Source organism: Lissotriton vulgaris, chromosome 7 (genome assembly GCF_964263255.1).
Source record: "Lissotriton vulgaris chromosome 7, aLisVul1.2, whole genome shotgun sequence".
Taxonomy (NCBI): Eukaryota; Metazoa; Chordata; class Amphibia; order Caudata; family Salamandridae; genus Lissotriton; species Lissotriton vulgaris.
This window is the reverse complement of record NC_141695.1, coordinates 1,755,691,412-1,755,719,115: the sequence shown is the minus strand read 5'-3', so window position 1 is coordinate 1,755,719,115 and position 27,704 is coordinate 1,755,691,412.

Here is a 27,704-nt window from a genome sequence, read left to right as displayed (position 1 = left end):
GTAGCACTGTGTGATGTGGGGTACAGTGGCATTGCGTGGCATGGAGTATTGTGCTGTGGAGTCAAGCAGAGTGGCATTATGTGGAGTGGAGTAGAGTGGAGTGACATTGTGTGGAGTGGAGTGAAGGTGCATTGTTTGGAGTGGAGAGGAGTGGCATTGTGTGGCATTGTGTGGCATGGTGTGGTATTGTGTGGCATGGAGATAAGTGGAACTGTGTGGTATTGAGTGGAGTGGCCTTTTGTTGCACAGATTAGAATGGTAGATAGTGGCATAGAATAGTACAATGACATTGTGAGGCATGGAGTGGGAAGATTGACATTGTGTGGGGTGGAGTGTCATTTTGTGCCGTGGAGTGAAGTGGCACTGCATGGAGTGGAGTTTAATGGCAGTGTGCGATGTAAAGTGGAATAGAGTGGAGTGGTATTGTGTGGCATGGAGAGGCATTGTGCAGTGTGAAGAGGAGTAGGGTGCCACCGTGTGGTGTGGAGTGGCATTGATTTGCTTCAAGTGGTGTCCCATTGTGTGTCATGGAGTGAAGTGGCATCATGAGCCATGGAGTGGATTAGAGTAGCAGTATGAGGCACAGAGTGGAGTGACATTGGGTGGAGTGGAGTGGCAATTTGTATTTTGGACTAGCATTGTGAGGAATAGTGTGGAGTGGAGTGGATAGGTGTGGCATTGTGTGGAGTAAATTGGAGAGGAGCAGCATTGTGCGGAGTGAAGTGGCATTGAGTGGCATGGGGTGGAGTGAGATTGTGTAGCATGGAGGGGTTTGGCATTGAGTGGAGTTGAGAGGCATTGTGTTGCGTGGAGTGGAGTGGCATTGTGTGGACTGGAGTGGAGTGCAGATGAGGGGAGTGGAGTGGCATTATGTGGTATGGAGTTGGGTGGAATTGTGTGGTGTGGAGTGGAGTGGAATTGTATGGCGAAGAGTGGATTAAGTGAAAGGGACTTGTGTGTAGTGAAGTGGAGTGTAATTACGTGGTATGGATTGGAGTGGCATTGTGTGAAGTGGATTGAATTGGAGTGGCATTTTGTGGAGTGGATTGCATTGTGTTGTATGGAGTGGAGTGTCACTGAGTGATGTGAAGTACAGTGACATTGTGTGGCCCAGAGTGGCATGACAAGGAGTGGCGTGGCAGTAAGTGGAGAGGAGTAAAGTTTAGTGACATTGTGTGGGGTGGAGTCGAGTGGAAAGGAGTGGCTTTGTGTGGAGTGGAGAGGAGTGACATTGTGTGGTATGGAGTGGCATTGTGTGGCATAGAAATTAGTGGCATTGTGTGCTGTGGAGTGGAGAGGCATTGTGTGGCGTGGAGTAGCATGAAATGGCACTATGTAGACTGGAGGTTTGTGGCATGGAGGAGAGTAGAGTGCCATTATGTGGACTACAGTAGAGTGAAGTTGCGTGGCATTGAGTGGTATGGAGTAGAGTGGCAGTGTGAGGAGTGAATTGGAGTGACATTGTGTGGTGTGGTGTGGAGTGGAGTGAAATTGTGTCGCTTGTGCTGGAATTGAATTTAGTACAATGGAAACAAATGGTATTGCATGGAGTGCAATTTTGTGGCATGAAGTGGAATAGGATTGCGTGTCATGGAGTGGAAATTTGAGGAGTGGAGTGAAACAGTGCAGCATGAAATTGTGTAGTATTGAATACCGAAGCGTAGAGTGGAGTGGAATTGAGTAGGGTGTTGTGAAGTGGAGCACAGTGAAGGGGAGAGGAAAGGAAAGGAGGCAAGGGAAGTGGAGTGTCATTTAAATGTGTGACATGGAGTGTAATACAATTTAGAGACGTAGAGTGGAACTGTGTGGAGTGGAGTGGAATTGTGTGGAGTGGAGTGGAATTGTGTGTAGTGGAGTAGAATTGTGTGGTTTGTGGTCATTGGAATTGCATAGAGTGGACTGAAATTGTGTGGTGTGAAGTGGAGTGAATTTGTGTGGCATTGAATTATGTGATGTGGATTGATAGTGTGTGGCAGGGACTGGGGTGGAATTGTGTGAAATAGAGTGGAGTGGAATTATGAGGGGTCGAGTGGAGTGGAATTGCGTGAATGGGGATTGCAATTTGTTGTCTATAGTGGAGTGAAATTATGTGGCATGGACTTGTGTTGCATGGAGTGAAATTGTATGGCATGGAGTGGTCTGGAATTGTGTGGCATGGAATTTTGTGGTATGGAATTGTTTATTGTGGAAATGTGTGACATGGAGTGGATTGGGGTTTTGTGGCATTGAGTGGAGTGGCTTTGTGTGGTGTGGAGTGGAGTGGAATTGTGTGATGTGGAGTGGAACTGAGTCAAGTGGAATTTTTGTGGTGTGGAGTAAAGTGGAGTGGCATTATTTGACATGGAAGTGCATGGTGTGGAATAGTATTGTGTGTCATCTAGGGGAGTGGCATGTAATTGTCTGTCTTCTGGTGGAGTTGAATTGTGAGTATAGAGATTGGAATTGTGTGGTATGGAATGCGGTGTGGTGGAATTTTGTGGTGTGGAATTATTTTGCCTGGAGTGGAGTGGAATTGTTTGTTATGCCATGTACATGTGAGGATTGCTGTGCATGGATTGGAATTGTTTGGCTTACAGTGGAGTGGGACTGAGTGACCTGTTCTCAGGACACCCCCGCGTCGCACGGCCACCAGCTGTTGTGCGTGGAACTCGCCCCGCTGCTCCCCGCAGCCTCGCTGAGCCTGCCTCGCCCCCCCCCCGCCGTATTTGCATGTTGTGCTGATTTCATTTTGTCATCTTTTTGTTTTGTTTCGTTTTCCCTGCATACTGTTAATCAATTTTTTGTTTCCCATTAAGTGTTAGTGATTCTTGTCATTGCCTGTGCTGTTTCACTGTCTCTCTGACCCCTGTGCCTGCCCGCCCCGCTCCTCGCTTCCCGCCGCCGTGCTATCGGCCACGCCCCCTTTTTCTTCTGTGCCCTCCCCACTCCCGCCTCCCAGCTGCTCCTCCCTCCTTCCCACTTGGCCATAAATGGCGACCGCGCGGCGCAGGTGAGTGTGACCTGTTCTCAGGACACACCCGCGCCGCACGGCCACCAGCTGTTGTGCGTGGAATTCGCCCCGCTGCTGCCCGCAGCCTCGCTGAGCCTGCCTCGCCCCCGCCGTATTTGCGTGTTGTGCTGATTTCAATTTGTCTCCTTTTTGTTTTGTTTCGTTTTCCCTGCATACTGTTAATCATTTTTTTGTTTCCCATTAAGTGTTAGTGATTCTTGTCATTGCCTGTGCTGTTTCACTCTCTCTCTGACCCCTGTGCCTGCCCGCCCCGTTCCCCGCTTCCCGCCGCCGTGCTATCGGCCACGCCCCCTTTTTCTTCTGTGCCCTCCCCGCTCCCGCCTCCCAGCTGCTCCTCCCTCCCTCCCACTTCGCCATAAATGGCGACCGCACGGACGCGCAGCGGTCACGCGCAGCGGGCGCGCCGATTGTGCGCCGAAGGCGCGCCAAAGGCAAGCCCGTCTGCGCCCGTCCGTGCCTGGACCGCGCCCAGCGCCTGGACCCCTGGCCCCCACCGATGCAAGACGACCCGACAGACCTACGACGCCGCCGCCCTCAACGCACTCAATGCTGCCGGGCCGCCCCGAAACGCTTCCACGGATCCTTCACATGCACAACCTGCAAGTTCACCTGCCTCTGAACATGCACCGCGCCCGCCAAGCCAAACCCCTGCAGCGACCTCAAGTGCATCCTGCTCAACACCCGCTCCGTCCACAGACACGCCGTCGAACTCTGGAACCTGCTCGACACAACATCACCAGACGTCGCGTTCCTCACTGAAACATGGATGAACGCCTCCTCAGCCCCCGACATCGCCACCGCCATCCCGGATGGATACAAGATCATCAGGAGGGACCGCGTCAACCAGACCGGAGGAGGCATCGCCATCGTCCACAAGAACACCATCCGCATCACGACCGACGCCGACGACACCTACACCGCCGCCGAACACCTCCACTTCCAGATTCACACCGACCCAAAGACGACCCTCAGAGGCACCCTCATCTACAGACCCCCAGGACCACGCACACAATTCAGCGAAGACATCACAGACTTCATTAGCCCACACGCCCTCCCTTCCGCCGACTACATCCTCCTAGGGGACCTCAACTTCCACCTGGAGAACAACAAGGACCGCAACACCCTGCTGGACAACCTCGCCAACCTCGGACTCAAGCAACTGGTCACCACCCCCACCCACTACGCCGGCCACATGCTTGACCCCGTCTTCTCATCCAGCAAGCACATCGCCTTCAGCCACTCCACCGGACTTCACTGGACCGACCACAGCTGCATCCACTTCAGCTTCAGAAAAACCACCACCCACCACCACCCGCAACAGCTCCCTCACAGAAGCTGGAGCAAGATCACCGCCGACCAGCTCACCGCCTCCCTCAGCCAGAACCCACCTGCCAGCACACCTGACCCCAACGAAGCAGCCGCAACTTCACGCAGTGGCTGACCGCCTGCCCCGACGACCTCGCACCACTGAAGAACCCTCCCAGCAAACCCAGAAGCAAGAAGGTCCCCTGGTTCACCGACGAACTCAAGGACTCCAAGAAGACCTGCTGCACCCTCGAGAAAGCCTGGCTCCTCGACCGGACCACTGACAACATGACCGCCCTCAAACACGCGATCTGCAAGCACCACCAGCTCATCCGCACCACCAAGAAGAAATTTCTGAAGGATCGACTGGACAACAACACCCACGACAGCAAGGAACTCTTTAGCATCGTCAAGGAGTTCTCCAACCCCAGCACCGGCAACAACGATATCACCCCTTCACAAGATCTCTGCGACTCCCTCGCCTTGTTCTTCCACCGCAAGATTGCCGACATCCACAACAGCTTCGGCACACCATCCTCACACCCAACCGTCGAACCAACGCACCCCACCGCCACCCTCTGCACCTGGACCGCAGTGACCACCAAAGACACAGCCCGCACGATGAACACCATCCACTCCGGATCTCCGACTGACCCCTGCCCCCACCACGTCTTCAACAAGGCCGACTCCACCATCGCACCCCAACTCCGAGACGTCATCAACACCTCCTTCGACACCGCCACCTTCCCGGAAAGCTGGAAGCACGCCGAGCTCAGCGCCCTACTGAAGAAACCAACAGAGGACCCCACCGACCTCAAAAACTTCCGCCCCATCTTGCTCCTCCCTTTTCCGGCCAAAGTCATCGAGAAGATCGCCAACAGACAGCTTGCCGCCTTCCTCGAGACAAATGGATCCCTCGACCACTCGCAGTCCGGCTTCAGAGCCAACCACAGCACCGAGACCGCCCTTATCGCAGCCACCGACGACATCCGGGCCCTTCTCGACAACAGGGAAACAGCGGCACTCATCCTCCTGGACCTCTCTGCCGCGTTCGACACTGTCTGCCACCGCACCCTAGTCCAACGCCTCAGCAACACCGGCATCCAAGAGAAGGCATTGGAGTGGATCATCTCGTTCCTCGCTGGAAGAACACAGAGAGTCCGCCTCCCCCGTTTCGTTCCGAGGCCACCGAAGTCATCTGCGGCATCCCGCAAGGGTCATCACTCCGCCCCACCCTCTTCAACATCTACATGAGACCTCTCGCAGCCATCGCACACCAACACAACCTCAATCAATCAATCAATCAAAGACATTTATAGAGCGCACTACTTACCCGGAGGGTCTCAAGGAGCTTGGGGGAGGGGGGGGTGCTGCTACCTCAACATCATCTCCTACGCCGACGACACCCAGCTGATCCTCTCCCTCACCAGAGACCCCGACACCGCCAGAACCAGCCTCCACGAAGGGATGAAAGACGTCGCTGAGTGGATGAAGAACAGCCGCTTGAAACTGAACTCAGACAAGACGGAAGTCCTCATCCTTGGACCATCACCCTCCGCCTGGGACGACTCCTGGTGGCCCCCAGCCCTGGGCACCGCCCCCAAGCCGACAGACCACGCACGCAACCTGGGCTTCATCCTGGACTCCTCCCTCTCGATGACCAGACAAGTCAACGCCGTCTCCTCTTCATGCTTTCACACCCTCCGCATGCTCTGCAAGATCTTCCAATGGATCCTGATCGAAACCAGGAAGACGGTCACCCAGGCCCTCGTCACCAGCCGGCTGGACTACGGAAACACCCTCTACGCCGGAACCACAGCTAAACTACAGAAAAGTCTGCAACGCATCCAGAACGCCTCCGCCGACTCAACAATAAATAAGCTCTCGCAACTACATATGTGTATATCAAAACAAGGTTCAATGACCAACAGTAAAAAAGAAAACGCAGAAGCAGGTTCTTTGGTGTGATACTTCTTGTTACAGCAAGTTGTTTACTTTTCTCCAGACTTTGAGAGAGATATCAATCGCCGACACGTGTTTCGTCGTGTGTGAGTGAGTCAAACACGACTCTTCAGGGCTGGTAATACAAAACAATGTGGGCAAATTTTAATCTAGACATGTAACGTTTGATACTGCATATGGTGACCTAAGTGCACTCCAACATGCAGTTTGACGTGCGTTTTGCGTTGCACATGATAGGTGAAAATTGGTGACAGTACTTGCATACTCAGGCAAGTGTTCGATCTATGGTGCTAATGTGCACGCAGTGAGTGAGATTAAGAAAAGACCTAAGTGTGGTCATGATTCACTCGTACACAGTGGTCCTGAAAATAAGAGGGTGTCCGTCGTGATGGTGAATACAAAAGTGAGATGTACTACATTTTTTGCTTCTGATACATAAGTCAGGAGGTGTTTGTGTGACCTCACAGCGTGATAGTGAAACGTGCCTATAAAGGGTAAAGAACCAGAGAGCACAAATTCATGCAATTTCTGATGGTCTATAAGTAATAGTTATTACCTTAAACTCCCAATACCACAGTGTGGTTGGAGTAAGTCTGGGTCTTTACAAGCTCTGTTTCAGGCTATGTAATGTTAGGGAAGCAAAAGGAAAAGAAAAAGAAAAAAGACTCATGAGGAGGCTTCTAAAGGAAGAAATGATTAAAAGACTTCAAAAAAGTCTTGGGCAGCACAACAACCTATTCCTTACCAAAGGGTATTCTGCGTATACATACACAGACGAGGCTAGTTGAAAGAAAGATCAATGGTAGTATCGGAATGAAGTTATCATATCCCCTTGGTAATCCTGTTGAGATAGTGTAGCGCTATATGTAAAAAAGGGGGGAGATAGGGAAATCATATGTTACTATCATATTGCGCTGGTAGGTAGTTAAATACAACGTTTGATGACTAAAGGAATGTATCCTAGTGCCTGCCCAGGTGCTCTCGAAGGATCGTGAATATTAGCAAAAAGAAGGGGGGGGGGGGTTTCATTACCTGTGTCCCGCTATGCCTTCAGGCGGGAAGCCGGGAGGGGATTCCTATTTCGTGCCAATTTTGAGGAAACGAGTAAGTGTCCTCTGAGGCGGTGTGCTGTCAAGTAAAAGTAAATTGCGGTGAGAAGACTGTCCGTGGGGACCCGCGTTTAAGAGCAAGAACACTCTAAAAGTACTAAACCAAAAACGGCTAACTGTGTGTAGCACAGCGGTGTAGGAGTCGCACTTACCCGCTTCTGGCAATCCCTCATCTGTTTGTTCCCGGCGGTCGTCTCTCGTGTACGAACACGTGACCCCGGGAGAGGAGGGATTAAATAGAATTGAAAGGACATAGAAGACGTCCTTACGGCGAAGCATTTGCCAGCGCCATTATTAAGGGGTGAATTATACAGGAAAAAGAGGGGCGTCTAAGAGTTTAGCCACGGTCTATTTACGAGGAGCAATGGCAATACACTACAATGTTCAGTGATTTAAAAAGGTGACGCTATTTACATTTATTCCTGTTCCGGAATAAAAATGTCAAAATGATACTGTCAAGGTCTATCAGTTCCATTAGTCCCTTGTCATCTGGTCATAATTAGAGAAAAACTTAGAAATGAAAAGTTATAGTGTCCAGCATGCAAGATCAACCCAAATGTGGTCGGATCATTCGTAATAGGGTGCATACTCAGTAGAAAGTAAATTGACTCGTGAGAAGTGTGACAACACAAAGGGGGACGCATCATACCCCCGCATATTCGAAAGTATATGAACATGTTTATACAAAGTTTCTAAACACAATTGCGTGAAATCTGCAAAAAAGTCTAACAAATGGTTTGCCAGTCATAGACATAAGTTTGTGCGGATGGATTTCATGGCAAAAAACATTTAGCTCTATGACATAATACAAAATACAAGGTTGTCTCAATACATTAAAACACGGTAGTGGAAAAACATTTAACTCCTAAAGAGAGAAAAATCTTTTCTATTCTCTTATATCACTAACATCTTGGAGTTCAGTATTGTTGTGTGGGGAAATTATGTTTTTCAAAATCTGTAAATGGTGTGCACCTAGGATCCCCCTGGTGAGATTCTAATCCCCCAGGAAATACTGTAGCTCAGAATCGTAGTTAAGCCCATGTTCCACGCTGCGTAAGCGCATGATCCATGTCGCCTCCCTACGTCTGAGCATCAGTTCACGATTGCCCCCTCTGATATTGAGGGGAATTAGATCGATTCCAAAAACACGTACTTTAATGTCGTCCTCATTTGGTTGGCATTCTGCAACATGAAGGGCTACCGGGTATCTGGCATCCCTCCTCTGTATAGCTCTCATATGTTCAGCTATCCTCTCCTTGAGGGCCCTGATGGTGCTCAGTTACTTGAAGAACTTGATGTGGAGACAGACTATAGCATAACAAGTGGTCTGAAAAGTAAATCCAGGTGGATACCTACTTTAGCAGGGGGCAACAATATTGATAACTTTCACAAACGTGTTTTGGATGACCTGGACAGAATTAACACCAGTAACCTTAACACTAAATTCAAGTACAAGGACAATCTAACTAGAGGTGAACGCTCGGCACTTTCTACTCTCAAAAAAAACCCCAGTATCATCATTAGAGAGGCTGACAAAGGGGGTAATGTAGTGGTCATGGATCTAGTTGATCACAACAATGAGATCCTTGGCCAGTTGAGTGATTGTCTTTGCTATGAATCACTCAACTACAACCCTACAGGTCCACTTACCAAGCTAATAAATGAACAACTGCTACAATGGAAACAGTCAGGTCTTTTAGATGACAATGAATATCTCTATCTCAAGGTTCTTAAACCCACACATCCATGGCTCTATACTTTACCCAAAATACACAAGGATAAACCATTCCCACCTGGCAGACCTATTGTGTCAGGGATTGGGGGTCCCACTGAAAGAATCGCTGAATATGTAGATCTCTTCTTGGGACCGTTAGTGAAAAACCTTCCATCATTCATACAGGACTCTAAACATATACTAAACATCATGGCGGATATTGAATGGCAGAAGGACACTGTACTAGTCACCATGGACGTGGTGTCTTTATACACCAGCATCAATTTAGACCTAGGAATTGCAGCTATTACCAAGGTTCTTTCCAATAGACCGGCTTCACTATGGGCACATACTAACATGTTGATTCAAATGATGAGGATCATCTTGGAGAATAACTTCTTCATGTTTGATCGGAAATGGTACAGACAGAAGAAAGGAGTAGCAATGGGCTCCAAATTCTCACCCTCTTTTGCAAATCTCTTTATGGGGGCATTGGAGGCTGACCTTATTTGGGGCTCCAAAGGGAGACGATACACTGACTCCATAGTCTTCTGGGGCCGATACATAGATGACTGCTTTCTCCTTTGGTCCGGAACTGAGGAACTTCTTCATTCCTTTTTTGAATACCTCAACACCAACACTTGGGAAATCAGTTTCACCATGCATCACAGCTTAACCAGTATAGAGTTTTTAGATCTGGAATTCTATGTCAAAGACAATCATTTGCACTCGAAACTTTTCAGAAAACCTACAGCATGTAATTCTGTACTACATGCTTCTAGCTTTCATCCCGAACATCAGATACGATCAATCCCCTATGGGGAATTTCTCAGGGCCAAACGAAACTGTAGTGAAGCCTGTGAACTAGACAACTGTATCACAAACATGAAAAACAGATTTGTAAACAGAGGCTACACAAAAACCACCCTCAGAAAAGCTGAGACGAAAACAAAAGCCATCACAAGACCTGACTGTCTGAAAACACGTACTGAAATGAAATCCTCTGACCAACACGTCAGATTCATAACAGAATTTAATGCATTGAACCAACACACTAGAAAGAGTCTGAATAGACACTGGAAACTTCTAGTAGGGGACCCCACACTGAAGGATTTCATATCAGAGAGACCCTCCATCACTTACAGGAAAGGTTTTACCTTGAAAAATAAACTGAGCCCTACCGTTCCCGCAAACACCACAGTACAGAACTGGCTCTCCACACGGGGCCTTGGCTTCCACAGATGTGGATTTTGTTCAATGTGTATATGGGGTAAACACGGTACGAAAAACTTTGTAAGTCATGACGGAATGGTCTATCAGATCAAACACAACATTACTTGCCTGAGCAAGTTTGTGGTGTACATTATTGAATGCAAGTGTGGCAAAATATATGTAGGGAGCACCATCAGGGCCCTCAAGGAGAGGATAGCTGAACATATGAGAGCTATACAGAGGAGGGATGCCAGATACCCGGTAGCCCTTCATGTTGCAGAATGCCAACCAAATGAGGACGACATTAAAGTACGTGTTTTTGGAATCGATCTAATTCCCCTCAATATCAGAGGGGGCAATCGTGAACTGATGCTCAGACGTAGGGAGGCGACATGGATCATGCGCTTACGCAGCGTAGAACATGGGCTTAACTACGATTCTGAGCTACAGTATTTCCTGGGGGATTAGAATCTCACCAGGGGGATCCTAGGTGCACACCATTTACAGATTTTGAAAAACATAATTTCCCCACACAACAATACTGAACTCCAAGATGTTAGTGATATAAGAGAATAGAAAAGATTTTTCTCTCTTTAGGAGTTAAATGTTTTTCCACTACCGTGTTTTAATGTATTGAGACAACCTTGTATTTTGTATTATGTCATAGAGCTAAATGTTTTTTGCCATGAAATCCATCCGCACAAACTTATGTCTATGACTGGCAAACCATTTGTTAGACTTTTTTGCAGATTTCACGCAATTGTGTTTAGAAACTTTGTATAAACATGTTCATATACTTTCGAATATGCGGGGGTATGATGCGTCCCCCTTTGTGTCGTCACACTTCTCACGAGTCAATTTACTTTCTACTGAGTATGCACCCTATTACGAATGATCCGACCACATTTGGGTTGATCTTGCATGCTGGACACTATAACTTTTCATTTCTAAGTTTTTCTCTAATTATGACCAGATGACAAGGGACTAATGGAACTGATAGACCTTGACAGTATCATTTTGACATTTTTATTCCGGAACAGGAATAAATGTAAATAGCGTCACCTTTTTAAATCACTGAACATTGTAGTGTATTGCCATTGCTCCTCGTAAATAGACCGTGGCTAAACTCTTAGACGCCCCTCTTTTTCCTGTATAATTCACCCCTTAATAATGGCGCTGGCAAATGCTTCGCCGTAAGGACGTCTTCTATGTCCTTTCAATTCTATTTAATCCCTCCTCTCCCGGGGTCACGTGTTCGTACACGAGAGACGACCGCCGGGAACAAACAGAGGAGGGATTGCCAGAAGCGGGTAAGTGCGACTCCTACACCGCTGTGCTACACACAGTTAGCCGTTTTTGGTTTAGTACTTTTAGAGTGTTCTTGCTCTTAAACGCGGGTCCCCACGGACAGTCTTCTCACCGCAATTTACTTTTACTTGACAGCACACCGCCTCAGAGGACACTTACTCGTTTCCTCAAAATTGGCACGAAATAGGAATCCCCTCCCGGCTTCCCGCCTGAAGGCATAGCGGGACACAGGTAATGAAACCCCCCCGCCCCCCCTTCTTTTTGCTAATATTCACGATCCTTCGAGAGCACCTGGGCAGGCACTAGGATACATTCCTTTAGTCATCAAACGTTGTATTTAACTACCTACCAGCGCAATATGATAGTAACATATGATTTCCCTATCTCCCCCCTTTTTTACATATAGCGCTACACTATCTCAACAGGATTACCAAGGGGATATGATAACTTCATTCCGATACTACCATTGATCTTTCTTTCAACTAGCCTCGTCTGTGTATGTATACGCAGAATACCCTTGGGTAAGGAATAGGTTGTTGTGCTGCCCAAGACTTTTTTGAAGTCTTTTAATCATTTCTTCCTTTAGAAGCCTCCTCATGAGTCTTTTTTCTTTTTCTTTTCCTTTTGCTTCCCTAACATTACATAGCCTGAAACAGAGCTTGTAAAGACCCAGACTTACTCCAACCACACTGTGGTATTGGGAGTTTAAGGTAATAACTATTACTTATAGACCATCAGAAATTGCATGAATTTGTGCTCTCTGGTTCTTTACCCTTTATAGGCACGTTTCACTATCACGCTGTGAGGTCACACAAACACCTCCTGACCTATGTATCAGAAGCAAAAAATGTAGTACATCTCACTTTTGTATTCACCATCACGACGGACACCCTCTTATTTTCAGGACCACTGTGTACGAGTGAATCATGACCACACTTAGGTCTTTTCTTAATCTCACTCACTGCGTGCACATTAGCACCATAGATCGAACACTTGCCTGAGTATGCAAGTACTGTCACCAATTTTCACCTATCATGTGCAACGCAAAACGCACGTCAAACTGCATGTTGGAGTGCACTTAGGTCACCATATGCAGTATCAAACGTTACATGTCTAGATTAAAATTTGCCCACATTGTTTTGTATTACCAGCCCTGAAGAGTCGTGTTTGACTCACTCACACACGACGAAACACGTGTCGGCGATTGATATCTCTCTCAAAGTCTGGAGAAAAGTAAACAACTTGCTGTAACAAGAAGTATCACACCAAAGAACCTGCTTCTGCGTTTTCTTTTTTACTGTTGGTCATTGAACCTTGTTTTGATATACACATATGTAGTTGCGAGAGCTTATTTATTGTTAAATTGTCTTGTCTTTGACTTGTTTAGACGGTTAAGGAGGTTTTACCGTCTGCTCTTTACGCACTACACAACGATACTCTTGCTTTTCACACACCTTGTAACGTTTTAGCCCAGGCAGTGCGCCCCCCTCCCTAGTCCTAATTTTCTAAAAACCCCATGTTCAGTGCCTCCGCCGACTCATCCTGGACATCCCTCGACGCAGCCACATCTCCGGCCACCTGAGGAACCTGCACTGGCTCCCCGTCAACAAGAGGATCACGTTCAGGCTCCTCACCCACGCACACAAGTCTCTCCACAACCTGGGCCCCAAGTACCTCAACAACCGCCTGACCTTCCACACGCCCACCAGCCAGCTACGATCCGCTAGCCTCGCCCTCGCCGCCGTACCACGCATCCGAAGAGCCACCGCAGGAGGCAGATCCTTCTCCTACCTGGCGGCCAAGACATGGAACTCCCTCCCCATCCACCTACGGCTGACCCAGGACCACCTCGCCTTCAGGACACAACCCAAGACCTGGCTGTTTGAACAGTAGCACCCCCCTTCCCCCAAGCACCTTGAGACCCTTCCGGGTGAGTAGCGCGCTATACAAGTGTTATGATTGATTGATTGATTGAGTGGCGTGCAATGACACTGTGCGGAGTGGAGTGGAATTGTTTGGCATGGAGTGGAGTGGAATTGTGTGCCATGGAATTGTGAGTCCTGGAGTGGAAATGTGTGGAGTGGTGTGGAATTGAGTGGAGTGCAGTGCAGTTGCATGGTGTTGAATTATGTGTTGTGGAATAGTGTGGCATAGACTTTTGAATCTATAACAAACATTACCGACAATAGGGCAGAAACACATGTATACACGAGTGAACAAGCTACAGATATTTATGCGCTCATAGATGGTTAAACTTGTAGATACACATGGGGGGTCCACCATGCAACAGTTAAAAAAACTAGAGTACCCAACTAGGCAACAAGTAAACCAGAGATTACATGCCTCTACCCTTGTGCAATATCATAGGGCACAAAGAATACCTCGGGGGTTGAGATTAGCAATACGCCCTATGCTATTCAGGTTTCATTTAAACGCAAAGTTTATGGAGAGGTGGTTCGCCATTTTAAACAAGTGTTCGCTGGATCTTATCTTATTGATAATAGAAGAGCTATCCAGAACTATAGGAGAATTAGAAGAAGACATTTTTAACATCAAGAAAGATTTGGAACGACAACTAGAAAATTCAATCTGGAGTACGACATTAGAGGAACTTAATGCTAAATTAGATAAATATAGTAAAGAGCTCCAAGAAGGGAAGATCAGTAAGTATCGTAGAGATACTGTGGACTATAAACTTAACGAGGTGTACACCTGGGCCGAAATGTACGCGAAAAGACGTTTCTTTCAGAACAAGAAAACTGCCTCATCGTCTGAGGAAAGTATAGCGACAGACCAGGATGCATCAATGAATAGACCTCCAGCGATAAAACCTACTGGACAACCTTCAAAATCTACCACAGCAAAAGAGGGGACGGCCCCACAAGTTCAAACTCTCAGTGACACAACAGCCACAACTTTGTCTTTTTTGTTACAGGTTCCAGATCGAGGGCAACCTCCTTCGAGTCCCCCAAAAGCAACAGGTTCAGTGCCCTTAAAACCAGGCGAGGACAAGGCAGGAAAACAATTGAGAAGCGGCAAGAATCTAGTCTAATAATAAACATTTTGTCCATTCCTCTATCAACTCAAGAACTTGCTACGTTGAACAAAGGTAGAACGTTTGTACCTACAGCAAGCACCACGAAACTAGATACTGATGCAGCTATATTTCGTTTTATGCGTAAATTACGTCTAAAACATTACTTTACCAACATTGTGCAAGACATACGAGATGATCGTGATGAATTGTCTGAGAGGTTAAAGCCTAAAAGTAAATTTTTAGCACCTACATCACATAAAACACTTGACATTTTTGAGAACTTGGTTAAGCATGATTGTGCTCGACTGGACTATAAAACAAGATGTTCATCGAATTTGACACAACATGAAAAACATCTAATACAAGGCATTGCCAATAACAAGGCTTTAACGTTAAAACCTGCTGACAAAGGTGGAGCGTGGGTAGCAATGGATACCGAGTATTATGAGAGAAAGGTAAAGGAACACGTATCGGATAAAGACACATATCTTCTACTGGATAGAGACCCGACACAGAATTTGCAATTGATTCTTCAAGATATACTGAATCGAGCAGAGGAAGAAGGTACCATCAACACGACATTAAAAGTGAGTTTAACAACACCTAATCCTAGAACACCAAGGATTTATATGACACCGAAGATTCATAAGAACCCAAAGGACCCTCCTTTTCGACCAATTGTCTCTGCATGTAATTCAATTTTCGATCCTCTGGGCAGATATCTTGACTATTTTCTTCAACAGTTCGTACAGAGCTGGTGCACATATGTAAAAGACACAACAGATTTCCTCACAAAATTGCGCACAATTGAATTTTTGGTTCAAGAACATTGACTACTCTGTACAATAGATGTCACGTCATTGTATACTTCCATATCACATGCACAGGGGATTGAAGCAGTGGAATGGGCACTTCTAAAAATGGATCTATCACAAGAACAAAGTATCTTTATGTTACAGTTATTATTCTTTTGTTTGCACAACAGTTATTTTCAGTGGAAAGATGATTTTTTGGGTCAATTAACAGGCACTTCAATGGGTTTTTCGGGGGCACCAGCTTATGTAAATATTTTTATGGCCAAATTTGAGAATGATTATATTTTGACACAGAAAGACTGGACAGAAGGGATTGCACAATATTGTCGATACATAGATGAGATTTTTTTAATTTGGACTCAATCACAAGACACACTTGAACAATTAATTAAGGAACTCAATGACAGAGAACCCAGGATAAAGTTTACATATTGAATCAGTCAAGACAAATCCAATTACTTGGATGTTCTGATAAAGAAAAGACAAAAGAAAATAATTACAGAAATCTTTACGAAACCCACTGATAGAAATAGTACGTTGTTACATTCAAGTTTTCATCCTAGGAGCCTCATCGAAAATCTTCCTTATTCACAGTTCATTCGGATTAAAAGAATATGTTCTGAACAAGAAGTAGCAGATCAAAAGATTGCAGAATTCAAGGATAGATTTGTACAAAGAGGCTATCCAGAAGAGATTTTGCAGAAAAATATACACAGGATCAAAATGAAACAACGGGAAGAACTTTTTGCCAAAACAGGGAGGAAGCAATCGTATACCCCCACTTTTGTATCTAAATTCTCAAACAAGTCTTTGCAAATCAAGAGGATTATCAAAAAGAGATGGGATCTACTGGTGAATGAACCTGATTTCAATGGTATTTTCAGTCAAGAACCGACTTTTGCATATACGAGATCAGGAAATCTCCAAGAACTTATACAAACAGGAGCAAGCACAGTTAAGAACATAGATTATAAAGGGACAAACAAGTGCCACAATTACATGCATTGCAATAATATTATAATTGGGAAAATCCTCACCCATCCAGTGACAGGAGTTAACATTAATTTAAGGCATACTTCGGATTGTAACACAGCTAACATTGTTTACTGCTTAAAATGCCCATGCGGTAAAGCATACATAGGAAAGACAGAAAGAAAACGGAAACTCAGGTTATCAGAGCACAAAAGTACCATAAGACTTAAGAACATGACATCGAGTGTAGCTGTGCATTGGACAGAAGCAAAACACACAATGGCACAATTAAGAGCCCAAATAGTAGAAGTGGTTATGAAATATGAGGGTACTGATAACAGCAAAAAACATCTACAGAGAGAGGTGTTTTGGATTGAGTTTTTACAGACACTGCAGCCGAAAGGATTAAATGACAAAATAAACATGAGTTGTTTTCTGTAAGCATTAGGCATTGAAATTTTGTAATTGAAATGAGTACAGATATGACAATAGAATGTTTAATATAAATACGTTGAAGTTACATTGAATATTTATGTTAATAGTATATACTTCACGTCGATTTATATTACATTTTGACTGATAAATCTTGAAAAATTGAGTAAGTTGACCTTGGAGCAAATAAGTAAACTGTATTATTCAAGATGTAACATCACCAGTAGATTCAGGTGGTATGAAGTGTCTGAGTATAGATGGTAATGGATTATAAAGGCAACTATGGATGAATTGCCACAAAAGATGTATTGGATAGTACGAAAATAGAGGAACTACAAGATTTATGTATGTATTTCCTTGGAAAATCATTCACGTAAAAAATGTTTATGAGTAAATAATAACTATTTGTGTACAACACGATGATTTATTGCATTGGAGTTATCTGAATAAGATAAACAATGTTTAGGTAATTTTCTATTCGATATAGTGAAGTTCTTTTAACACAATTAGGAATATGTGTTGTAATACAATTAAGACGCTGATTAAGGTAGTGTGACAAAACACATAGGATTGATACAAGTTAAGTTAAACAAGGATCGCATAGTCTCGAGTTTAAACTACATTTCCCAGCTTTCCCGGTACACGTGACCTCATAGGAAGTTAATTATGTGAGCAATGGAGTCAGTAGAGTTTGGAAAGAGAAGGACTCCACAGTTAGCGAGGAGACGCCACACAGTTGAGAAGGTAAGAACAAAAGAAGCTACGGTAATTTAATGGAGCAGTTCCGCAATAATCTAAGCGGTAGATTAAGCAAACCTTCCTGTTTATTTTTAGAAATGGGGAATCACGGACAAAAGATTTAAACTCTACAGACGGGACAAGAAGGCTACCTGTTAACACGGATCAGTGGTGAGTGTAGGGGGTGCGCAGCACCTGAGTTAATTCAAGTGCAGAATTTTGAAACAATGAAAATGTAAGAGTAATCATGTTTACTCAAGGAAATTACGTGTTTAGTTTCAGATACCAGGGCTACATTTTCTCTACAAGACATAACACCAGTAAGTAGGAGGTGAAGAGACTACAATACAGCACCTTTGGTGAGTGCATCTAAGACCGGTAGTATAGTTAAGACTATATATGATAACTCCAAAGTAATGATAACATACGTGTTTATAGTTAGCGTAACATGGTAAACAGTGAAAGATTGCAATATGTTAGATCAATGTAACATAAGTGAGTATAATGCATGTCGAGAAACGTAGCACAGAGGCTAGCATGCACACAGCATTTGAAAGAATTGTGTATTACAAAGTCTCACCTTGGTTTTCTAGATAAAAGCTTTACAATAAGCTATATGTAAAATAACGTTTATCATGTATGTAAGGACGGCTTTATGGAGAAGGCATTTAAATTTAAATGACTTGGATTTTACGTCTAGTACCTCACACTTTTTTGTAAATGAATGGTTGCAAAGTACATGGTGACCCCGTACGTTTATATAAGGTTAATATAAGATTAATTTCAGTGTATACATGTTAAGCAATGTGAAATTTTTATTTGCAGAATATTTCCCCTGAAGAAGGAACATGCGTTCCGAAATGCATTGGGCCTTCGTCTAAATTTGGTTTATTATTAACTGTGGATGTATTGAAGAAATATTAAGAATAATAAAGCACAAGATGCTTAGATGAAGAAAAGATTTTTTGTACAATAGATGGAATATACATAAAATGTGATGATACAACATATTAATGAATCATATAAATGAAGAAGTAAAAGTGATTATGACTAAAGAAAATATGAGTTATGTGTAAAGTATTAACATTTTGAACAACATTGGTTGAGGTTATGAAAATAGTAAAAAACGGTCTAAATTAATTTGAACGAGACGTTCAACAGGTACAGTGCACACCAGAGCAGGGTAACTCCTGTTCATGCATTTGGTATATTAGAGTGTGTAGCCAACACACCATTATAGTGTAGCACCCTTGTACAAACAGTGTTTAAAGATTGTATAAAGCATTGATAACTAGATAAATTAGAGTGCGCCTCTTACCCCTTTTGGGTATTGAATTTTAGACTGGAGTCTGCCTGAGGCTGTTGTGGGGCCAAGGACTCCAGGATCCAGGACGCTCTGGGGCACGGACAACTCGCCCCTCCGCCCGCTGACCGGGGGCTACTTTAGCACCTCTCGTCTTCCGCTCCGCGGGAGACGCTTTGCAAATTGCTGTGGCTGCCTGACGCTGTTGTGGGGCCAAGGACTCCAGGATCCAGGACGCTCTGGGGCACAGACAACTCGCCCCTGCCCCCGCTAACCGGACAGTTTATAACCATCTATCGACTCCCACCTCACGGGACACGCGCGGGTGGGCGCCCCGGAGAAGGGCGGGCCGTCTGCGGCCGTCCGAGGCCAGACGAGGCCGGGCTGGGCCACCCCCCCTTTCATCCGCTTCCTGGGACCTTGATAGTAAGCTTTCAGCATCTTTTCATTGACTCTAAGTAACCAGGGCGTCTATTTTGGGTTCACACTGTGTAAAACTTGGCTACTCCTCTTTCATTCCCTTTTATTGTATTTTATTACTACACTGTTGACTTAAACATTTGCATTATGACATCTTGTCTCAGTAAGGGCAGAAAATCTCTGGTGGGCGGCTAGAGGGACACTAGACAAGTTTATCACAAAGGCTGCAACGGTGCTGGAACGTGAGATAGCCATCACCGAGCGACGCCTTTCTCTAGAACCCCTCTATAACAAGCGCTCATCCCTGGGACACATTCAGCACGTAATTACACCTCCAGCTGATGCTACGCCAACAGACCAAATTAGTGATATTAGTGTTCCCCTGCTACTGCAGGACTCAATAGTATCACCTGAATTAATTAGGGATAGCAACACACACGACCTAAACACAACTCCATTATCTGAAACCTCATTAGAGGAATTTATATCTACCCCCCCCCCCCTTAAGCATACGAAGAGAAAGAAAACCCATAGAAAACTATTGCACCATGGCAGATAACTAAAAAAAGAAAGCGTGGGGGAAATGGGCAAAACAGTAGATGTAAAGAAAAATCAAAAATTGTCCTGAGTACCCTAAAGAGCCCAATGATAGCTGTAAGGAAGACCATGCTGGACCATTTTCAGCCATCAGTCCCCCCCCATCCCAGATTTAACGGGAAACATCTAGCAATTGTTAAAATCCCTAATACTGCCGTTAGTGGAGAGGGTGAAAAAAATTGCAGAACAACTGGCGTCCCTTGAAATTGTAACTACCACGAATGTAGAATTAACTAGAGAACTGACTACTCATTTCCTGAAACAGCCCACACAGGTTATCACTACAGGGCCGAAATCAATTAATCCAACGATCATTCAGGACCCCCTATCCACTACTAAGGATAATACCTTGGCACCTAGGATTACAGTGGAAGCTCAAACAACACACAGTGGAAATAGTACCGGAGGGTTAGTAAATAAATTAGACGACCCCCACGGAAATATTACCAATGCGCGGCCACCCAATAAGAATCAGAGGGGAATCACACAACAGATAGACCTGCCACCTGAGGCAGCACCCTACGTAGTGGTACTTACTGGGGTCCCGGAATTAGTGGCTGGGAAAACAGACAGCTATCAAGAACTCAAAAATAAAGTAGTACATTGGTTGCGGCAAAATAGGCCCTTGCCCCCTAACATTGACGGCGAAATCCTTCATGTAAGAAGATTGGGATGGGTGGGGCATAGGCCAAAGGATATCCAGGGGGGTGTTATTATTATTAATTTCAGGGACCGCCGGGTAATCACACACATCGTTGACTGGTATACCGACCGGGGTGGGGGAGGAATCACGACACACGATCTAAGTTATTTCTATCCCCACTCCTTATTGTCTAACCCGTCAAGACCCCGGTTATTAAATCTGGGCAACATAGAGGGCCCCCGTTTTAACATCCCCACTTTTAATCGTTTTGCCGCTTTTTCCGGCTTGGAAGGAGTAGATTGACTCCCTAATTCGGTCCCCAGGGGCAGCTTGTCCCCTAATTATGCAGTAACGCAGGCAGCATCCTATATCGTAGTTGATGGTAGAATGACCATTCAAACGGCCCCTACCAATTCCCTTGTGGAAACAATACTCAGCAAAAGGGTCTTTTTAAAGCCAATCATCCGGGCTAATGTAGCCCGCACAAAACCCAATGATAAGGTTACACCTACCACTCTCGACTTAGAAATGGTCTCAGGTACCCCCAGCGTCCATGCGGGGAACAAGGAAATGAGTGACGTACGCGAAACGGTACTACACCGCATAGGGTCTGACCAGACATTGTTTAAAGGTAATGACCCTCAGGGTTATGACCCTGTTAACATGCAGGTGCTAACTACAGGCTCAGATAGTTCCACGCTACCTCGTGAGTCTAACAACTTAAACAGTCTACCGTCAGCTAACATTCCTTCAATTCAATCACCAAGCTCCGATAAGGCACATGATCTGCCCGTTAGTCCCTCTTTGGGTACCAGGGAGGGACCTACAGCCAGCATAAATAGCACTGTTTCTACTACCAAGGTCGAACAGTTTGACAACTTACTATCATGGAACGTGGCGGGCTCTCTGATAAATTCACCAATCCTATATGGTTAGAAATTGTTACCCGCGGGGGCGTGGCTTGGGTGCCGCACAGGATGGCCGGCTAGGTGCTGAGCTCCGCCGCACCTCAGTACCTCAAGACGACTTCCCCGATGTGAAGGGGACGGTTCCTGCGCCTCTTTGCTGGATTTTGCCTCTGGACCTCACAGGGGACAAGCGGAGCGGCTTCGCAGCTTTTGAAGTGCAGCCGGCATCTCAATACGCGACGTGAAGGTCGCGCCTGACTGACACGCCATTACCGGCGCTTCTCACTGTCGGACCTCCGCCTCCACCTCCCAGAACTGAACTGACAGGATACGTTTGTCCTACAGTGCCCTGTCCTGCACCGGAGAGCTTTGGGGTGAGCAACCGGACTTTCGAAATGTTTCCTCTGCATTTCTGTTGCTCTGAGGAAACGCTGCTGGAGAGCTGCGTCATGGCGCCGCCTGCGCATGTGTAATTCTATGTCAGGACAGGAGGCTCCGATTATGCTTTCTCATTTCTTTAATGAAATGCTCAGCAGCCAATAAAAAACAACCAAAAACTACATTTCCCATGAACACTAGGGAATGACCATAGAGACTATCATATAAAAGGTCCAAACATTAGTCCTTCTTCCTCTTTCTTTGCTGCTCCGCAGCCAGTTAAGTCTATTTACCTTACTTCTTATGCTCTTTGCTGAATTGTGCTTTGTTGTACTTTAATTGAGCTTGCCTTGCCTTTCGCTGCTTTGCTTTGCAATAACGCGCGCAGCGTTGGTGTCTGCTTCGAGCACTTCGGCTCCGTTAGTGTTGCCGGCTGTTTTCGCGTCCGTTCTGCGGCGTGTCCCGTGGGAGCGTGTGTTCGCCTCCCTGCGCCTGGCCGCTTGTGCCCGGTTGCCTCTGGTGGAGGGGGAGTAGGGGTTGCCGGCTCGCGGCGCGAGCGCTCTCGAGCCGGAGTTTGCAGGCGGCGGTGTCGCGCATGCGCACTGCGTTTCTCCGGCTTCGGATTTGTTTTCCTCACGCCGGTTGAGAGAAGGAGGTTCCTTGGAGCACTCACGCCCACAGTCTGCTAAACTTTCGACCCCGCTCGACGCCGGAGCACAGGAAAGTGCTTTGGTTGTGATTTATGTGCATAGGCTCTGCCTAGAGTGATTATTTGGTTGGCAGGCTTATCTCCCTCCACGCTTAATTTGTTTGTCTATTGAGTTTGATTCATTCAACCTCTTTTAGCCTGCTTTGGGGTGGCCACTCCCCCTTACTTGTATCTTTGATACTATATATCTGGGCCAGTCATCTTGTGGGCTTTGAATAACTGCACTCCAGTGCCATGGCAGAATATTATGACGCAGATGATGACTGCTTCTATGAGGATGAGGAGAATGATTCCCTTGAGTATAATCTGGTTGAGGAACTAAATAAAGGTGTACAGCTATCGGTCAATAAGGCGCTTGTTTGTGCTATCAACCCACTTAAGCGCCACTTGAACCAATATGCGAAACAGCAGGGTTGGTAGCCTGCCTCACAGAAGTCCACCAAGTCGCCCCTTAATCCTCATAAATCTGACTTCCAGAAGCTGGCAAAGACTTTGGCGACTGAGGCTTCAAAATCTTCTGTGTCACACTTTACGGAAGAGTCAGATAATGCTCACACCTCTTCTGGTCAGGATTCTCCCCCTCCCAAGAAGCGTCTCCGCAAGGAGCATTTTGTTGACACCCCTGAGCGTCCTCCCCTGCTGAATTTTGAGCCAGCGCACATTGTCCACCCGAACTAGTCTTCATGGTTACCCTCTCCGGCTGTAGCAGCTTATATTCAAGCGCACATTCGCCAGCCATTTGAGGCGTCAGTTCGGGCCAGGCTCCGTTCGGAATGCCCGAGACCTGACCTTGCGGATCACCTAGCCGAAACTCCAGAGGTGGATCCGATGATGGTAACTTACCTAAAGAAATATTCGAAGGATCCTAAAAAGGGCCTGGACCGTTCCTGGAGGTCGTGCCAGGATAAGTTGCTGGACATGCTTGGTCCCCTTTCCAAGATTCTTGATCTAGGCTTTCGGGCTAAAGAAGCTTCGGCTCTTGTGGACCCTGACGAGCTCATTGAGTGGGCGCAGAGGGCTGTCTGCCAGCTGGGAAATGTTAATTGCGCCATTTCTACGGAAAGGCGTAGATCCATCTTGCTCAAGTTAGATCCAAAATTGGCAGAATTGGCAACTTCGGAATCGGGTCCAGAGGTGCAGGGCCTATTGTTTGGTCAACCGTTTTTAAAAGAACTTACAAAGTTTGTATCCACCTTTAGTGGAATTGACAAAGCACAGGCGTCCTTTCGCCGGGCCATGCGTCGGGTTTTCGCCAAGGCCAGACAACAACGGGGACGCTCGTTCGGCCGTGGGTCGCAGCAGCAGTCCCAGAGAGGAACCTCACAGCAGCGTGGTGGAGGCTATGACTCTGGATACTCCACTCGAGCAAATTTCTACCCATCCCGCAAAGGAAAGGGACAGTATGGCAAAGGTCGGTCAGGTGGACAGCAAGGCCATTACCAGGATTCCAACGCTGCAGGTGAGCCTGATTCGTGCTTGCGATGTGATGTTGGGGGGCAGAGTGCAATTTTTCCTAAACAATTGGCGTATGATCTGCAACGATGCATGGGTGCTAGAAACCGTTCAGGGTTTCAAAATAGAGTTCTATCACCCTCTGCATCAGACCCGTCCTCCCCCTCCTTCGCTTTTTTCCCTTCACGCACAAGCTTGTCTTTCAGAGGAAATCGAAGTTCTCCTGCAGAAAGGAGCGATTGTTCCTACCGTCCGTCATCCGAAGGGCTTTGTCAGCTCAGTCTTTCTGGTCGAGAAGAAAGGAGGCGGGTCTCGCCTAGTTCTCAACCTGAAAGACTTCAACGGCGGGGTTGTGTACAGACATTTCAAGATGGAGGGCATCCATCTCTTGCGGGATCTCCTTCGGGAAGGAGACTGGATGGTCCGTCTGGATCTGAAGGACGCATACCTATCGATCCCGATCTACAAGCCCCATCGCCGGTTTCTCCAATTTCAGTGGCAGGGGCGTTGGTACGAGTATCAGGTCCTCCCGTTCGGCCTTTCGTCAGCACCATGGTGCTTCACGAAACTACTGAGACCAGTTGTAGAACATCTGCGGTCGCGGGGGGTCAGATTGATCATTTATCTGGACGACATTCTCCTTATGGCGGATTGTCCTCTCAGGCTTCTGCAACATCTGGAGTGGTCCATCGAACTCTTGCAGTCTCTAGGTTTTCTGGTCAACATTCCGAAATCGATTTTGCTCCCAACTCAATCTATAGATTTTCTGGGTTTTCAGATAGACTCGGTGACTTGCCAGCTGTCTTGCCCGGCCAGAAGATGCGTTACATCAAGAGGGAATTGACGTCTGTTATTTCCAGACAGACTGTGTCATTGAGATCGTTGGCACGTGTAGTAGATCTGTTGGCGTCTTCCATTCAGGCGATCTTTCCGGGCCCTCTTCATTACAGGGCGATGCAACGTCTGAAAATTCAGCATCTCCGGAAAGGCCTCCGCTATTCGGATCAGATTCCTCTTTCAGAGGAAGTGCGGTGGGAGATGCAGTGGTGGCTGGACCACATGGCGGCCTGGAACGGTCGAGCCCTGTTCGGTGCGTCACCGGAACTGGTGATCGAATCCGATGCCAGTTGGTGGGGTTGGGGAGCCCGTTGCGGGTCTGTCTTGACGGGGGGCCGTTGGTCCCAACAGGAGTTGTCTCTCCACATAAATTGTTTGGAACTCCTAGCGGGTTCGTTTGCGATCAAGTGTTTCTCTCCCCTTCAGACGAGTTGTTGCATTCTTCTCCGGATGGACAACGTGTCCGCAGTCCGTTACGTCAACAAGCTGGGCGGGACTCGGTCCAAGGTGTTGGCGGAGATAGCCAAGGATTTTTGGCATTTTTGTCTGCAACGGAAGATCACGGTTATTGCAGAATATCTTCCGGGTCGCAACAATCAAGTTGCGGATTGGCACTCCAGGCATCTTCGGGATTTCAGCAACTGGAGGCTTCATCCTCGAGTATTCCGTGCCATTCTTCGGCAGTGGGGCCAGTGTCACTTGGATCTGTTTGCCTCTCGCCTCAACGCGCAACTTCCCCGGTTTTACAGTTGGAGACCGGATCCCTTGGCTCTGGCCACGGATGCTTTTCTTCAACAGTGGCCATCGACCCTCTGCTATGCGTTTCCCCCATTCATGATGCTCCCCAGAGTGCTGGCTTACGCCAAGCGGTTTCGAGCGGAGCTGATTCTGATTGCTCCTCTGTGGAGGGCTCAGGCGTGGTTCCGGTTCTCCTAGAGATGTGTTGCGGACCTCCGCTCCTTCTTCCCCTGAAGTGGAATCTGTTGCTGGATCCTCTCGGAGATCCACATCGCCTCATTCAGTCGGCTCTCTCCAGTTGCTGGCATGGCGAATCTCGGGGATCGTTGGACGATCCCGGGCATTTCTAGCGACGCTGCCAAATTCATTAGTGACGCCTGGTCTCCCAATACTCACAAACGATATAAAGGGGCTTGGAAGCGTTGGTGTGATTGGTGTGTTCAACGGGAAGTTGATCCCGTTTCAGCGGATGTCAGTTTAATCATTAACTTTTTGACGTCCCTGGCCACCTCAGGTCTGGCCTATCGGACAGTCAATAGTTTTCGTTCCGCTATTTCAGCTGGTCACATCCAGATTGATGGCAAACCTGCTGGTGAGCACCCCTTCATTTCCAAATTACTTAAAGGGATTCGTCTTGCGAAACCTCCCACTCCTAAGTATGTCTCTTTATGGGATGTTTCTATTGTTCTGCGGTTTTTGGAGGCTTGGCCTTCTAATCTCTTATTATCTCGTAAGCAGTTGTCTGCGAAATTGACCATGCTATTGTGTCTGGTATCTTGCAAACGCGTTTCAGATATCCGCGCTTTGGATCTAGCGGGCCGCAGTTTCACTCCTGAGGGTGTTACGTTTATTCTCTCTAGAAGGACTAAGTCTAATACTTCTTCCATTACGTATCCCTCTTTTCCTGATCATCCCAATCTTTGTGTTGTCCAGTGTCTGAAGGATTATGAGGTGAGTACCGCTTCTTTGCGTACGGACATGCAAGGTCAATTGTTGATTGCCTTACAGAAACCATTTCGCCCTGTCACCCCAGCTACTCTGGCTCGCTGGGTGCGTTGGCTAATGTCCGAGGCGGGCATTGATGTGTCTGTTTTTGGCGCACATTCTGCGAGGGGGGCAATGGCCTCTAAGGCTTTTTCCATGGGTGTCACTCTATTTGATATTATGAAAGCAGCAGATTGGTCTTCAGACTCTGTTTTCAAGACGTTTTATTATAAACCTATAGTTAGTGTTGCTTCTGTTGTGGTGGATCAGCTTTAAACAAGCATAATCGGAGCCTCCTGTCCTGACATAGAATTCAAAATTTGCAAACATTTGTGACAAGAATTTTCATTTCTATTAAGGACTAGGAGGTGAGGATTATCCCACCCTTTTATGATTCATTTGCATTGTTATGTGCTGTATACTGCTTACCTACTGATGCAGGTCTATTTATCCTTGTTCTTTTCCCCCCCCCTGGATTGCTTTGACTTTCTTCCATTATTTGGATGTTACGGCTATGTATCTTTTTCAGGTTCAGACCCGAAATGATGTTGACCATCTTCTTCAGGAGTTTCCTGCGTCTCCTTGTTCACGGACCCAGTGTTCTTCGGTCCTCTGCTTCAAGATCCTTTGGATTTCTGCAGCGTGTTTGGAACTGTTTCCGTTGATTTACTTGGGATTGATTTTTGATCTGGAACTGTTTCCACAAAGAAAGAGGAAGAAGGACTAATGTTTGGACCTTTTATATGATAGTCTCTATGGTCATTCCCTAGTGTTCATGGGAAATGTAGTTTTTGGTTGTTTTTTATTGGCTGCTGAGCATTTCATTAAAGAAATGAGAAAGCATAATCCTCGCCTCCTAGTCCTTAACCCCTTCCATGCTGATGACAGAACGGTTCCGTCATCAGCTACGGGTGAGCTGTGCTGATGACGGAACCGTTCCGTCATGACTCCGCCCGCGCAAGGCGGAGTCAGCACAGGCGGAAAATACGCCCCGCACGGAAGGGGTTAATAGAATTGAAAATTCTTGTCACGAATGTTTGCAAATTTTGAATTCTTTCTTCAGTGCTACGAGCTTTCCTGGCTTGTGAGTCCTTTATTTTACTGGCAGTGCTTGGTGCCAC